The following is an 11,728-nucleotide window of genomic DNA, read 5'->3' on the forward strand; positions in this document are numbered from 1 at the left end:
ATGGATTGCCATGAAATTTGATCCACATGTTAATGTCCCCCTCAGGATGATTTGTAATAACTTTGGTGATCCCCTGGCTTTTCATCAAGCACCATCATCAGGTCAAAATTTAACTTTTTCCAGTACTTTGGTTCATGACCAAGTACTTGCAAAACTAAAGGCATTCCTGTCCACCTCAGCTGTACTTTGTGTTTAGTGCTAATAATCCTGATGTCACAGCTGTTTAAAGTTTAAAGCCGTCCAAAACTTTAGTCCAAAACTCTCTCTGGCTCAACCATAACTTTGGCCATTATGTCACTGCCCTGTGAAAACCATGCATCAACATCAACCTTTCATCAGCCAATTAACACAGGTCTGCTTTTTCAGCTTTGTGGCAATGCATTTTTCATCATCCAACTGGTATTGGATGGTTTGTTTAGCTGAGGAAACAGGATCATTTTCTCAACCCATTAGGGAAAACTCAATCCTTCAGTTTGTCTAAAAAAAAAATCAACACCACATTTCAAGATACGGGTTTTCATTGGACAATGACCAATGATATGTGGGTGTAGTGTGCATGTTGTATGTTATAGGGCTCCAGGTCTTTGTCTTGACCTCTTATTTGCTTTTGGCGATTACTTCTGGTGATTATTTGACAAATTGAAGTGTTTATTTTACTGCAGTGTGCAGATAGGAGGAAATGGACATTGGGAAAGAGTGAATAAGGGTGAAATGGAAATGTCTTTTGTGTGCTGTTGCTCCTTTGTGCTTTTTTTTCCAGTTGAATCTTGTTGAGGAATCTTGTTGAGAAACCTACATACCTGTGCTGTATGAAAGGGCTTCCAGAGAGCTTGGGCCATGCCTGTAAAGCCAATTAAGACACTGAATCAAAATAAACCTGACTTGACAACGTTGCACTAATCATTACAAATATGTAATGAATCAAACTGCATCACATTGAGATAAAGATGTCACTAAAAAGACTGCCTCATTTGTCACGAAAGGCCTTATATATCAGCAACCTGATTCTGTGGAGTCTGACCCTGTGGAGAGTGGAGTTGTTTCTGGTGTTACCGAATACCCTCGTTAGTTTGGTATCAGCTCCTTTTGCAGTATCTAATGATATCTTGAACCCTGAAGTTTCAATCTTTTTTTCCCGCTAGTTTCAATCTAGTTTGGCATATTTGCTCCTCTGCCTGTTTGTCTCCATCTGTTTGCATTCTGCCGTTCTTACTCTCTGTTTATTGACCTTTGCTGTCTGTCTGCTCATCTGTCTACCATTTTGTCTTCTTCCCTTTCCCCTCCTGTCTGTCTGACTCCAATTTACTTTCTATATCTGTACCATCCAATCACACACCTTCACATTCACACATGCCTCCCTTAAACCTACACCTATTCTTCGCTGGGGACCAACCAACACACAGATCTCCTGCTATGAGTCAATGGTGTGTAGATGTGTGGGTGCGTACATGTGTGCAGTTGTGTACATGTGTATCCATTGTTAATTAACCCTACTCACCCCGCCCAAGCCCCCCAGGAGTGGCTGTGTGCTGAGGTCCCTGAGCCCCAGCCTGCTAATCCACACCTGAGTCCCCCCCCCACCCCCCACACACACACAATTACAATCTCACACACACACACACACACACACACACAGTGGTGTAAGGTGCAAAAGATATGTAATCTTTCATTGTGTGAGAACACAAAAGCAGATCAGCACTGCAACACCTGTGTAACAGTGGTTGCAGTGTGTATCTATGTGTGATATCACACAGTCTACGCTTGAACACATTGTACACACCTGGGAGGATTTCAGACTCATACAGTCATGCCACATTGCTACACACCCAATCACATAGAAAAAGCAGACACACACATACTGCGACTATGCAGACACACACACACAGTCCCGGCCAGGCGCACCTCTCCAGGGCCTGAGCGCTAGTTGTCTGGCTGTCACTGTGGCATGTTGTGCCAGAGAAAGAGGAAAGCGAGGCTGAAGCGTGCTGTTACGCAACCCACTAAGGACGACGACTGTGTCTCTTGATGACACACACTACACACAAACCCACAAACTCACCAAGGGCTGGGTCTGGATTACAGCTCTCTGCCTCTTTGTGTGGATACCAGACACGGGTGCCATGCTGCCAATGCAAATGCCAACCCAGATGCCAACCGGAGTGTGTGTGTGTGTGTGCGTGTGTGTGTGTATTTGTGTGTGTTCTGGGCAGGAGAAGACTGACGGCTACAATGCACACACAAGTGGCGTGTGTTTGATTGGTGAGCAAACAAGTAGACTGGCATGTATACATACAGCCGGCTGCAATGCATGCATAGTCACACACACACACACACACACACACACACACACAGAGCTTGGCACATGTATGCACACTTATACAAACACAGACATGAGCACACACACACATATAATAATAATAATAATAATGATAAACTTTATTTATATATTTGGTACAGGTGGTGTAGCTCAAAGTGCTTTACAATAAAATGAAGAAACGAGAATAAATTTTAAAAAAGGCAAATTGAAACAAGTGCAAATACTGCACGATAAAACCAAGCAATCAAATGATATACACACACACACACACACACGCTCCATTGTGACTTCATATGCAAGAACTAATTGTCTCTCTGGTGATTTTTGTTTTGCCATTATGTGCTTTCTCCCTCTACTCCCCTGTTTAAATGGAGATGCTGCCCAACACTGTGTGTGCGTGCATGTGTGCCTGTGTAAATGAGTGTGCCTGCGCGAGTGCAAGCATGTGTGCCATTTCAATCCCCTCACTTGGACGCCCACAAAAACGCTTGTCCTGAAAGAGTCCTGCTGTTGATGTGATTGTGTTATGGTTGTTTCCATATTTGGGCAGATTCAATATTCTATTCTACTGTCTCGCTTGCCAGCAGCTTTGACCACGCTATTTGCCTTTTCCTGTCATTCAGGAATGCTCAGGCCCATTCAAACCTAAACACAGCTTGTGTTTATACCACCAGCCTCGTGAAACACTGCGCCTGTTAATACACTTGAGAATTATTCTAAAATAAATAACTTTCAGTCGTCAAGGTCAGGGGACTATGAAATATGTGATCCCTGTGTTCCTCGGTCCCTCCCGGTGGTGGTGTTGAACGTTATGAGCTGGGCTGGCAGTGGAGCATTTTATGGAGCCCATATTAGGGTTGGACGGTGATCAGGATGTTATTGAATGTGTGTCTGGCCTGCTAAATCGGTTGACTGGATGACAGGACCAACACCGTCAGAGAGGGCTAAACACCGCTCAAAAGTAGATCTTGCTGAGCCATGGCTCTCTCTACACTCAATTTCACTTCATTTTCGAGCTGCGCCAGCACAAGTGAAAAGTCGTTGTCGAGTGGGAATAAAGGAGTGTATTTCTGCCACCAGCCGCAGTCAAGGGAGGTGTCCAAAACAGCTCGCTTTATGAGCACAGTCTCTGGGAAACTATCCTCTGTTGAACCTGCGCTGTCCAGGCAACAGGTGGCCGGGATTTAATGAAGAGGCTGTGAATGTAAGGAGCAGAAAATACAGAAAGAGAGTTTTAAGAATAAAATAGAAGAGCTCCAGCATTTGTCAGTAAGTGAACAAGGTTTGGTCTAAAAACTCCCAGCATCCAACAGTAACAAAATACCAGCTGTTTGCTGCAACAATTCCAGACTAGCTGTTTTCTTTTTTGAAGCTGCCCTCCCTTGATTTTTCTTTCTAAACAACCGGCACACAGGATGAAGTGTATTAGGAAGCACTTAGCCACTTAGCAGTAATAGCTTAGCCGCTCTAGAGCTGGTCTTTAACATAGTTACAGAATATTGGACAATACATTACATAGAGGGGCTGCTGTTGCACAAGCAGCTGTGATTGTGTTAGTCTGAAATGGCTTGCGTTCAAAATGGCAGCAGCTTCTCCACTATGTCTGTCTGAGTGTGTTTCCATATGAATTTTTTTGCCCTTTTCTGCACTTCTGTTATAGTCAAATACACTCACACTTGTTTATTTGTTCAGCTAAAATACCTATTATCATTGGCACATGGGGTTTCCTCTCATACTAAATGCACGTATTTTGCTGCAGTGACCTCCTCCATCCACCTATGGAAGTGCTGTCAGCCCTATAGTGTGACCCTGTCATTACATATGTGTGTGTGGTCATGACTCTGACACGTGGGTTAACATAATAACTGCTATGATAATGAAGCAGCAATTTCCCCCAGACCCCATGCTGCTCTCAGGTAATTGGAGTGTTTACAGACAGAAATTTTGTGGTGTGTGTGTGTGTGTGTGTTTGTGTGTGCGTGCATGCGTGTGGACAGGTGGGAGGCTGTGTTTGGACAGTTGACAGTCGAGCGTGACAGATGACGTCTCTATCCTAACATTATAGAGAGATGAGAACGAAGGACGAAAGTGTGTTTAACCATGTGATTTACTGAAGGTGGGAGGGTGGATTTCAACCGTCACACACACATTTCAACCGCAGCATGTGTTGGGGGGGTTTGCCTGCGCACGCGCCGGTGTACATGCGCGTTTTGGTGGTGTTGTTCAGAAGCGAGGGGCGTAAGCTGACAACCATGACAGATGATGTCTTTATCCAGCTGTTTCAGAAGACTTTGTGTTCTTTGTGTGTATATGTGTGTGTGTGTGTGTGTAAATTTCAGGGTCATATCTGCCTCCAGGCATTTTGGACCTGATTCTACTAGGGCGGGATGAAAGGGAGGGGTTGTTACAATTCACACCCCAGGAATGTCTGTTTTCCTATCTCCTCTTCTGGGACTTTCCTTTCCTCTCTCTCTCTTCTCTTCTTTCACTCTCTTTCTCTCTCTCTCACTCATTCCTTCATCCCCGAGGTGACAGGTAGAGGGAAGGAGGGACGCCAGATGCACACCTGGTTTATTTCTGTGAAGAGAGGGAAAGGAAAAGAGAGAGAGAGACACACGCAAAAGAGAGAGATAGTCCTTGAGTTAGTCCTTTGCATCACTGGTTTATTCATTCAGGATCTGCTGCATATGTGTGTTTGTGTGTGTGTGTGTGTGTGTGTGTGTGTGTGTGTGTGTGTGTGTGTGTGCTTCAGTGTCCTTGTTGGTTTGTGCATCACTGCGCTTACTTATGTGTCCTCTATCTTGCATGCATACACAATATATGCATAATATGCCATTTGGTGGGACGCTTTCATCCACAGTGCTTTGCAGTAGTATGAGTGCATACAATTTCACAAAGATTTAAGCATAAGCTTTAAAGAAACATCTATAAAAGTTTTATTAGGAGATTGCATTGGAGTTTATATCCTGTTGATAAAATTAATGATGATGAGTCTATTTTACTATGATCAGAGTCTACAAGAGGAGGTAGAGCTGATTAAATGGTAAATTGTTATTTTTACATTCCATGATTGGGAATTATATAATTTTATAAAGCCTATCTGCAGTGAACTGAAGGATTTTCTAAAATTCTGTGTCATCTTATTCTGTTTGGCCTCAGCTGCTGTCCCCTGCTTCTCCTATTAACAATGCAAGAAAGACTTTAAGAATTCTCCTTAAATTGAAATCTGTTATTTCTTGTTGTCCTCTCCAGTGGTGAGAAGCAATTTCAAGTATGTGCAAACCACAGCAAAGATGGTGGAGTTGTTGTGGGACACTGTAACTTTTGCAAACCTTAGTAAAATTGCCAGCCAGCAAAGTTTATTGCCAGGTTTCTGGTTTTGATTTTGAAATGCGAGAAATTGTGAATTGTGTGTAGTCTAACTACACAATCTTTATTATCTAACCCTAACCCTAATCTTAACCCTAACCCTAACCCTAATACTTAATGTTTCCAGTGTATTGGCTCTGTTTTCAACTTTTCCTGGTTTGTTTTAAAGCTATTTCCTATGACCATCCTGTATTTGTCTTCTGTTGGTAGTTGAACAGTCTCAGTACCAAACAAAGCTGGAATTTAAACAAGCAGAGCAAAAGATACACTGACTCCTATACTAAGTTGTTAGGTTATGGAAGCAACCTAGGTGACTGCGGACACAGCCAATCTATTTTGGAATATCAACCCTGCTTACAATTTGAGGCAGTGACCAGTCACTTGCTTCCTTTTAATGTCTTGCTGAACATTTTAACCACTGCTTAACACACACCTGTCAACAGAACTGCAGTGGAAATAAGGAGTAGGGTGATGTAAAACCTGTAGGAATCAGTGTAACCTGTGATCAGACTTTTCAGTCCTTGAAGCACCACAGAGAGCACTAACACGCCACTCTCAGCTCCAGTACAGAACACTTTTCGAGGTCAGCCACACGACGCCATGAAACATAGCAGACAATGGAAATTACCCCGCTACACTGCTTCCCGGTGCGATTGCCACTTCTCCTGAGAACAGGGAAGCCAGGATGCTCACTCCACAGTGCATCAGTATTGTATCACTGAACCAGTATTACAACATGCACTTTTATTTTTTTGTATTTTGTACGGTGGTGTGACGATCCATGGGATTTTCATTTCATGGCCCTGAGATGCCGCCTAAGACGCTAAAATGTGAGTTTCACGGGTAAAAACAGCGACTTGACAAGTATGTTAACAGATGGGGCTGAGGGAATGTTTTTTTAGGATGGTGGGTGAGCAAATTTGTAGCCAGGCCGTGTTTGTACGTACATAGTGGGAGTTTCCGCTTTTAGATTTGCATTAGGAAAAATAGCAAGGAACAGATTTACATATGCGTAAAGGTGCAGATCTACCTTGAGCTATGCTGCCTGTGTCTGCAGTCTGCATCAGATATCCTAAATAACTAAAAGGTCAGTTCTTACCTTCTATCAGGTAATGTATGCTAAAGTGTTATGAGATTGCACCAGAGTGGATGATTTACTGGTGACACATAAATGAGTTTGGTGTTTATGTATTCACCTCTTAACAGAAAAAAAAACTGACCTTGGGAAAATCTCTGAAAAAGAAATGATACGTTCTGTCTCATATAAAGCACCACAAGATGTAGCCTACTGTACATTGTAGACATATTTGTGCATCTGCAGAGCACCTTCCATTTGAACGCGTCTGGCTGCACTGATGTTGAGTGGCTGAGTAGAGTCCCCGTGTTTTCTTTGTGCTGATAAGTGGCCGGGCCTTGGGCACTTGTATTTTAATTAGCATCAGGTTGTATGAACTCGAAATGCATGAAACGGCGACGTAAGATCTGTCCTTTTGCTGAATGCCTCATGAAGAGGCTTTGTCGGAGACGGCAAAATGGCCAGGGCAGCTGAAGGAGAAAGAGCTTTGAGCAGGAGAAAACAACCTGAAATGGTGGCGGCTGCTGGGTTCACGGCCAGAGCATGAGTGTGTGTGTTTAGCAAGAGAGACACAGAGAAAGAATAGTAGAGGGATAGAGTGTGTATGTGCGTGTGTGTATGGTGGTGGGGGGCGGGGGTAGGGGGGTCTAAACACGAGGCAGCAGAAAAATACAACCTGACAAACACAAGTATTGATTTGAATGTCCTCCCTCTGTCTCTCTTTTCTCTCTCCCTCTTCCTCCCTGCTCTCCCTTGCCCTCGCCATCCCCTCTGCTTTTATTTCCTTGTCTCTCTCTCTCTTTTTTTTCCATCTAGAGAGCTGCTGGAGGACTTTATTTTCTATCCATCTTGAAGTAGTGTAAGGATGGATGGAGGACAGGATGGAGGGCTGGAAAAAAGGAGGCTTAAAGAGGGAAGCAAAAATGGATTGGAGAAGAGAACTGGAAATGGAAAGACAGCGAGAGGGAGCGGAGGGGGGGGGCGGTGGGGGGGCATGGGGCCGGCAGTTGTTGAAATGAGTGCAACCGGTGCAGCTGAAATGGAAAGAGATGGTTAAAATGGAATAGCTGGAGAAAAAAAACGGAGAAGAATAAGAAATAAAGGGAGTATGAGATGGACAGAGAGGGAAAGATGAGGGAGAACGGGGAAGGAGATGAGGTCTGGAGTAAAGGAGTAGTGGAGCAAAGGATGCTGGGAGAGGTAAAGTGGTATAAATGGGGTTTCTGGTCTTGTCTACGTCCTCCTCTCCCCCCTGCTCCCCCTCCAACACCCCCTCGTTATCTCTATTAGCACCTGCTGGGCTAACGAGGGCCCCCGCTCCCCGTTGCCAAGGCAACGCCTCGCCAACCTTCGCTCATTCTTTCTTTCCCACTCTCCTCGCTACCCCCCCACCTCTAACTCCAGCAACCACTAACTACCTTCAATCTCAAACCCTCCCTCCCTCCTCCTCCTCCCCCCGCCGCTTCCTCTCCAGGTAATGAAAGGAAGATATGAAGCGGAGGGTGTGTGGGGAAGGAGGGGGGGATGCTGAAAGGGAAAGAAAGAAGATTTGAAGTGAACATGCATTATACCCTGTTTCCCTTCCCTCTGCTATATTATCCGCTGTATCCTATTGACTATTCAGAGCATTCAGATGCTGCACTCATTGATGTAATGGTTGGATGTGGAGTGGACAATGTTCCCCGGTTTTATTGCAGGAAACTGATGAGAGAAACCCATAAACATGGAGACAGAGCTAATGCAGTGCATGTTGCTTTCACTAACACGCCTTTTAGTCCTCTGAGTTAAATTTGTGCTGATACTGTGTTAATTATATTTGGCCTTGTGGTTAGTTCGTCTATTGGCCTTTTGTTATCCTACATATAGGCTTGTTTGTTTGCTGAGATACATATTGATTGTATATGTTTAGTGTCCAAGTGCTTTTTTTCCACCAGTCTGGAAGAAGATCCTTTACTTTTAAGGACAGGTTCACATTTTTTCAAGTCTATCTAAAACCAGAGCTCACATGCCCTTATGGTACAGTAAGAGTAACTGGTCACCATATAATTGTTCTTCCAGTTTATACTGACCGTAAAGCAATCCCTACCTACTTGGTGTCCTGTGTAAATCAAATCAAGCAGGTATCCTCAAAAGTTATGGTCTTTAGTCTTTAGAACAGAATTCACTTTCTTTTTTTCCAACTGACATTGTTTGCTTGCTGAGCCACGGTAGAGGGTTAGTAATAGAAAAAGTGAATATCACACTAAAATGACTACTGAATACTGTGGAAGAAAGCCACTTGATTTGGCTTATTCAGATCGCTCATTTTGAGTTCAGCTACACTTTAGAATGTAATTTTGCACAGAAAGAGGACTGTGAATTGCCGCCCATCACTTGCATTGAAATTGCTTTAAGAAAGTGTCTTTTGAGAGCCAGTAACCAATACAACCAATACCAATACAAAAGTGAACATTGTAATATCTCAATGTCAAAGTAAAAACCCTCCATTCAAATTTTTACTCAAGTGTAAGTAGGGCTGCAAATAATAATTATTTTCATTATTGATTACCATATGAACTATTTCTGCATTAACAATTTAGTCTGTTAAACGCCAGAAAATAATTAAAAATGGTTCATCACAGGTTCTAAGTTGAACCTAAGTTGATATCTTCCAAGTCCCTGTTAACATTTTAAAACCCAAAGAAATTCAATTTACTGTGATAAAACAGATACAACAGTGGAATCTAATAAAAAAAAAACCTACAATCTGGAAACAATGAATCACTGATAAATGTTCAACTGATGGTTCTTACTTTTGGTCAACTAATCAGTCCAGCATTAAGTATAGGTAGTATTAGTAATTGGTGTTATAAGTAAACTGTAGTCAGTATCAGAGGTAAAAGCACTCATTATTCAAGCAGTATGGCGATATGTTTTTATACATTTTATTATTGAATAGTTTTTGCTGATGACTTTCAACCATATCACATGATCTTCCTCTACAGATGGAATTGCCCAGTTTTCAAGAAATTGTAGATGTTGAAATTTTCTTTTTTTTTCAGAGTATTTAAAGACTTCCTGTCCAGGTTGGCTTTAGAGTGAAAGTTTAGAGTGAAACCTTACACTTTACCTTTTAAATATAAGTTGGCAAAACTCAGGTCCATTCAGTTACTGTTCTGGAGCTTTTGATCATATCACACAATCTTCCTCAGCAGATGGAGTTTCCAAATATTAAAGTATTAATATGAAAACAATGTGAAACATTAATTTTAAGTTTTAACATTGTAATCATTTTAAAGTTTTAGTTGGTTGCAGTGAATTGTTTTTTGTTTTTTTTATAACTACGCACCATGGAACAACATATTTGTACTGATATTGATATTGGCCTTCAGAAACTGTATTATGACTAAAATTCTAAAAACATTTCAAGTGGAGTGGGCCTTTGCTGTTATTGCTCACAAAAGACCATTTTGATTTCTTGTTCTTTCTTCCTCTTTTCATTCTCTGACGGTTCTACTTGAATCGTTCAATACTTTCTCCAGCTCTCAGATAGATGCCTCAACAGACATGCTCATTAATTAGTGAGGGAGCTGGAAGCTCAACATCAACAGTGAGTTTGGAGGATACTATTAAGCATTTTAAAAGAGCCAGGGAGTGTAGTTTTCAAAGCTGCACTAATCAATCAATCATTTTTATTTTAACAATTGATTAAATAACTAAGTGTAATGTGAAGTGGGGCATTCGTAGTGATGAACCCACAGAGAATTATCACCTAACTTTGCAATTCTCCTCAGTTCTACAAAGCGTTGTAGCATCTTTGAGCTCATTGTTTTGGTTTAAGACCAGCAACTCCACTCTTATCAATCTTGTCTCCAGACACAGCAGACATTTGTTTTCAACAGACAGGCACTGATAAAGGCACTGTACACTATAGTACCTGACTAGTACCAAACAGCTGACAGACAGTTAGCAACTAGCTGGTGAACATGGTGGAGCATTTAGCAGCTAAAGACTTTAGAGAAATGGGAGATGGTGAAGACCATAATGGGGCTAAATAGAGGGTGAACATTGGATTAAATTAATGCTTTTTTTGCTCTGTTGCTGCTGGATGTGTAAATAAGCAGTTGTTAGCTAATATGTCCTGTTATTAACTTGCTCTGCTGCTCCCAGGTGGCCAAAAAATCAATAAATGCATCTTTAATGAAACTAAAGAATGCAGTAAATCTTTATTTTTTCAGTTTCACAAATGTTTTAAACAGGTCCATTATATTTAGAAGTGAAACAACAGTCATCATTTGAATTATTTCCTAAATTGTCTGTTTTGATTTGTGAGCTACTTCCTGTTTTAACTTTGAGCTGAAGTAGCAAGGAATCCAAGGAATGCAGCTATGAAGCAAAAAATGTTTGTTTTCAGTTTTACTAAGGTTTTAAACAGGTCCATTATACGAATCACTTATTCAGAAGTGGAAACAAAAGTCATCATTAAAATTTCATTTCCCAAATTGTCTGTTTTGCTTTTCGAGGTATTTCCTGGTTTAACTTTGACCCAAAGTTTTTATTCAGTAATAATGGACATTTTCAGATGCATTTACTGTTCTTTTCACCACCAAAATTCAATATGAACTCTTCTCTTAGCAATGAAATTTGTAAATATTGTAAAATCTTCAGTCATAACTGAATGAAATGATGAGCATATTTTCTGCCATTAATAATTCCAATTGCATTCCTCAATTTGGCACACTTTTGAATCAATAAAACACACATATCCTCTCACTGGTGAGTCTCACTTTTTTCACCTTTGATGTGTAGGACATGAAAACGAAAACTTCTGTTTGAACTAGGAATATTGATATTTTAAAAATGTTACAGATTATTACATTGACAGTGTCATTCGGCTCAAGTGTGACCTGTAAATGTAAAATAAGCTTGAATCAAACCAATACCAGTGCCATCAGTACTCATGAAGTCCATTCACTGCCAGCCTTAAA

At 41.5% G+C, this 11,728-nt stretch overlaps 1 long non-coding RNA gene across 1 annotated transcript in view; it reads left to right on the plus strand.

The window, feature by feature from the left end:
- The window catches only part of LOC121889086, a 21,581-nt gene extending 13,863 nt beyond the window's left edge, over window positions 1-7,718 (plus strand). Inside the window, exon 4 of the long non-coding RNA XR_006093424.1 lies at window positions 7,578-7,718. This is a non-coding gene — a long non-coding RNA (uncharacterized LOC121889086). The remainder of the gene's footprint in view (window positions 1-7,577) is intronic.
- Window positions 7,719-11,728: the final 4,010 nt, after the last annotated feature.

This window comes from Thunnus maccoyii, chromosome 22 (genome assembly GCF_910596095.1).
Source record: "Thunnus maccoyii chromosome 22, fThuMac1.1, whole genome shotgun sequence".
NCBI classification, from domain to species: domain Eukaryota; kingdom Metazoa; phylum Chordata; class Actinopteri; order Scombriformes; family Scombridae; genus Thunnus; species Thunnus maccoyii.